Genomic DNA, 4,972 nt, shown 5'->3' with positions numbered 1-4,972 from the left:
GAAGAGCGTGTGACCATGCTGGGCCTGCTCACAGGAGCCCCACGGACACAGCGTGGGCACCGGGCCCTCTGGACCCCCTGGCAGGTTGCGAGAGGACCCTCCCTTAGCACACCTGGGCTGTAGCAGAGAGTAAAGTGGGCACTCATTTCCCTGCTCCTTCCTGTTTCTTGCTTCTCATTGGCGCTGGTTCACCTCAGAAAGATCAGAGCCCCTGTACTTCTGGGGTTTCTGGGGTGCTCTTTAGGAATGGGGACCCCATTTCCCCATCCCATGGAGTAGCTTCTTCCCAGCCTGCAGTGGGGGCAGCCCGGCTTGTGTGACACCATGTGAGAAGGAGAAGGAAGAGCAGGCAGTCGGGGAATGAGACGGTTCAGACATTGTGCTACCGTTCAGACAAGGAGCTCTGCTCGGAGATATGACAGCTGTTCAAGCAGAACAGGCCAGGACAGACTCCCAAAGTGAATGAAGGAGGCTGGTTTAGAGAAAGATTTACAAGATCTGCACTCACTGGAGTGGACAGGCCAAACCCCGTCTTTTAAATAGTTACTAGTACATCACAGCAGTAGATCGTAAAGAGCTTCCGTGGCTAGGTTGGGGCAAGGCACACTCGATGGCGCTGTGTTTCTTCAAACATGATTCGTCCTTATGTGTTTGTAAAACCAGGGGGGGACCAGCTTCTGTATGTGTGTGGGGGGGACGGGGGGCGGGGGGGGACAGTGGATGTGGAAGCTACTACTTTAAAAATGATTTAAAGTTTACGATGATCAGAATGAAGGATTAGACTAAAGAATTTGATCACAAGTGTCAGGACTCTTCCTGCCAAAATGACAAAACCCAGTTTTACTAGCAGGGGCCTGAGTGGGGTGAGCGGCCTCTGAGCTGCCTCTGAGGGGAGAACAGGAGCGCAGCGGGATTGAGGAGTGACCGGAACTGTGGACCAAGGCCTGCCAGGACGCGAGCTTCCTCACCTTTGGCCTTGTCTGTGTAAGGCAGTGGTTCTCAACCTTCTGGCCCTTTAAATACAGTTCCTCATGTTGTGACCCAACCATAAAACTATTTTCGTTGCTACTTCATAACTGTAATGTTGCTATTGTTATGAATCGTAATGTAAATGTCTGATATGCAGGATGGTCTTAGGCGACCCCTGAGAAAGGGTGGTTCGACTGCCAAAGGGGTCGCGACCCACAGGTTGAGAACCGCTGGTGTAAGGACTTCCGTTTTCTTTGACTGTAGCCCACCCCACACAGCAGGACCCAGCGGGTTCATTCAGCAGCCTGGTTTAGAGCTCACTGCTTTGTCCCTGCGGAAGGATTGCTCTTCCACACCCATCCAGCACTTCCTGGAGAGGCTGCCCACCGGCTTAGCACACACCAGGTGCTCTCCACGGACCAACCAACTCTGGGCAGGGCTGCAGACTTAGTATCATTTTTAAATGACAGTTCACAAGGTGCCATGTGGAGGAGGGGAAATGTGGGTCTAGGATGTGTGTGTCTGCAGTGGGGAGCAGGGTGGTTGCTGGGGAGAAAACTGCATAGTATCCACTGCAACCAAAAGCTCAGAATACTGCCATGTGCCAAAAATCATTCCTGCACCCCTAACTCCCCAGCAAGAGCGAAGGGCTCCCAATCCTCCGGTTCTGCCCTTTCCCTTCCTGCCACTGCAGAATCGCATGCTTGTTGTGTTGGATGGAATCGTTTTTTCCAGAAGCTCTCTGTTCAGGCTCTGAAAAATCTCACTACCAGCTCCGCAGACGGCCCTGCCCGCAGCTGTATCCCAGCAGCTGAGATTCCCTGCGAACCCCACTATCTTTCCCTCGCAGCTAGGTGGACTCCAGTTTTAATCTGTTCGGTCGGTTGTTTTTGATGGGAATTTAAATTGAACAGGAGACTGAGAGCATGATGGGGCTGCTAGCTGCTGAGCTGGAACCTTCTGGAGCCATTTCTCACGGCCCGAGACGGGGGTGGCGTGCTGAGCTGTCATACGCAGTGCCAGGCCCCTGTGTCTCAGCAAATTTGTAGGTAATCTTCCTTGACCTTGGTCTTTTACGTCAGGGCGGGAAGGCTTTCTAGTCTTAGATCAACAGGACACCTGCTTCCTAAGGGAGGGGAGGGGTGTGCTGCCCTCGGCCTGGACCCGCACCTTCCACTTTTGGCCTTCCCATGGGAAGGGCAGGCAGGGCCATGCTTAATAAGAAACCTGAGCACTCATTTTTTAAACACAAAAGATAGCAGTATCCCTTAAAGAGAGACGCGAGGGGACCCTCGAACGTCTCCGTGGCAGGAGCTGAGCCTGCCATGTGGTGGCAAAGGTGGAGGCTTTGACGTGATACATATTACTTTCTGTTCTTGATTGCATATCTTTTTTTATTGTTCTCTCTTGTTGTGAAATGTATTAACTATAGCAAAAATACCCTCCACCCAGATTTGCAGATGTTCATATTTTTGCAGTATTTTTCTTTAACAGAGAAGTGTGATGTATTACAAATACCATTAAAGCTCCGTCTACCTCCCCAAACCCTCCCTCCCTCCCTCCTCAGTAATTACTATCCAATGTTGGGAATCTGTCATCCCCATGCCTGGTTTTGTAATGTCTATATGTAAAAATATTGTCCATATACACTACATTGAATAGTATTGCTTGGCATTTAGCCATACAAATACTTTTGCAGTCAGTCCCAGTGCTGTTGCTTACTTGTAGGAACCATGGACGAGTTGTGCCACCTTGAGCCACCCAGAGATGTGTTAAGATGCTGGGTGTATAAATCTTGACACAGTCCAGGTGAGCGAGGATCAAGAACTAAAGAGAAGGAGACAACCTTGATAGTATGGCCGCAACATCAGCAGTGCTTGGTGGCTGATTTGATGTATGGAATGACAGGTGACTCTCGTGCCATGCAGGTATCTGCCTGGGAGAATACTGTCAGGCTGAGACCGGGAGAGTGGTAGGCAGTGATGTCGCCCTGGGACAGTGGCTGTGATAGAGTCCCTTTTCCATCTGTGGGGTTGGGCACTTCCAACCCACTCCTGGGTGCTCCCCATGTCCTTGGAATGAGGACCAGAGGCAGCTGGGTTTGGGGACCTGAAGTTCAGGCAGCCATTCTGAGCTGGTGGTTCCTTTAGCCTCCAGTGAACGTGAACATTGCAGGGTGGGCGGGGGAGTGGGTGGCGGGGGTAGGCGGGGGGGTGGAGGGGGTTCGGGGTGGTGGAGAGGGTTGCTCAGTGTGGATGGCTCCCACATCACCTTTACCTGGAATCCATAACATGGTTCACGCTTGCCACTTTTTACAGAACTCTGATAGGTGGCAACAGGAGATCTGGTGGGATCACCCAGTGGCCAATCAATTTCAAATATTAGAGTTATGTTTGAAACATCTTTTACTTTCTGATAACCTATGTGACTTCCTTGATCATGCCTTAGTGTTAATAAGCTCGTAAACTTTATTAGCTCCTGCATTGCTTCTTGTATTTGCCTGAACTTGTCCCCTTGTTGCACTTCAAGGAGCCCTGGGGTTGCTGGCATACCTGGTGTCCTTGCAGTCCCTTCCCCGCCTTCCCAGGTTTGTTTTGTTGTTCTCTCTTATCTTAGAATCCTAGTCTTCCGTCTGTCTGCAGCGAGTGTTTCTCCCCAGGACAGGAGCCGGGGGACCACTCACGTGCTCCTTGTCACTCACTGCCGACCTGGGTCAGGGCCTTTGCTTCACCTTCACTAGTTAGCAGCTGGTTTTGACGTGGAAATGTCTCCTTTTGCCTGAAGGAAAGGTGCCTGCCCCTGCCCCTACCCCTACCCCTACCTTGACCCCTACCCAGTAAAATGGCCTGGCAGGCCTCCTTCTGGATGATAGGAATGGACCCAGTAGTGTGGGATGGGGAGGTTGTCACTGTAAAGGTCCAGAAAGACCTGGGAAATTGAGGGCAGGGAGCCACTGTGGGTGGGACGGAACCCAGCTCTGGGTTTTCTCTCTCCTGTCTGCTTTCTTTCCTCTCTCCTCTCTCTCTTCATCACCCATCTTCCTCCTTTCTGTTTTCCTCTTCCTCTTCTTCCTCCTCCTTCCCCCTCCTCCTCTGCCCAGCCCGCCCCTGCCTCTCTTTATCACTGTTGCTGGGTGATATCTAAGTCTCGGTCACTGTCTTTCTCTCTCTTTCCTCTGTTCTCTCAGCTCTTCCCCCCAAAACTGGCAGCTGGCCTATAACTGTATCTGAACTTAACCTCTGGTCTATAGTTGCCCCGACTCCAACACCAAATAACCTTCTTGCTCGAAAGCCCAGGGCCATCTGGCGGTAATCTCTCTGTGAACAGGATTCACTCCCGAGAGAGAGCCGTTGGCTCAGCTCCTCTTCCTGAGCTGGACACACTGTCCCGGCTGCTGGCCAGCGAGGAATGGGGCCCCCCCCCTCCCTGGGCCAGTCAGCAGTGGCAGGGGTGAGGGTGGAGATGGAGTCCCTCAGAAGGGGTTTGTGAGGGTACCACTAGCCCAAGAACTATGTCAGAGGACCCCTCCAATGAACTTACGTTACACCAGAGTGGTGACCCTAAATTTGGCTCAAGCTCTGGATGGGAAGTCACTATTTATAAACTTTTTGCTGTCACTTCTGCACTAATTCAAGGACATACATCTCTGAAGTAATGGATTTACCATCTCCCAGCCACACCAAACGCACATGAAATTAAGCTTTCAGTCAAAGTGTTCGTTGTATTCACACGTGAGGGTGCAGAGATGGGCTTGGCTGACTCCGAACAGTCCGCCTGGAGAACATGACCTGTGCTTTTCGGTCATGAAGACTTTAATAGTGATTTGAAACATGTACCCCCAAAGTTGAGAGTCCTTTGTAATAATTGTCACCAGGACAGTGAATGGCAGAGGGCAGACCCTGCACCCCGCTCCTGGGTGCTCCCCATGTCCTTGGAATGAGGACCCAACCTCCGGGGCCCGCGGAGAAGTGTTCGCCCGTCCTCTGCGCTCTGCATGCTGCAC

The 4,972-nt window shown here is 51.8% G+C and overlaps 1 protein-coding gene and 1 long non-coding RNA gene across 3 annotated transcripts in view; one reads left to right on the top strand and one right to left on the bottom strand.

Moving 5' to 3' along the window:
- Nucleotides 1–2,781, bottom strand: part of LOC107183742 — a 4,491-nt gene extending 1,710 nt beyond the window's left edge. The window contains exon 1 of the long non-coding RNA XR_001514559.1: nt 2,692–2,781. This is a non-coding gene — a long non-coding RNA (uncharacterized LOC107183742). The remainder of the gene's footprint in view (nt 1–2,691) is intronic.
- The window catches only part of MGAT5 (mannosyl (alpha-1,6-)-glycoprotein beta-1,6-N-acetyl-glucosaminyltransferase), a 333,468-nt gene that overhangs the window by 270,090 nt on the left and 58,406 nt on the right, over nt 1–4,972 (top strand). The window lies entirely within an intron of this gene.

This window comes from Myotis davidii, unplaced genomic scaffold, assembly GCF_000327345.1.
Source record: "Myotis davidii unplaced genomic scaffold, ASM32734v1 scaffold923, whole genome shotgun sequence".
In the NCBI taxonomy this organism is placed as follows: domain Eukaryota; kingdom Metazoa; phylum Chordata; class Mammalia; order Chiroptera; family Vespertilionidae; genus Myotis; species Myotis davidii.
This window is presented reverse-complemented; position numbering and strand designations above follow the sequence as displayed.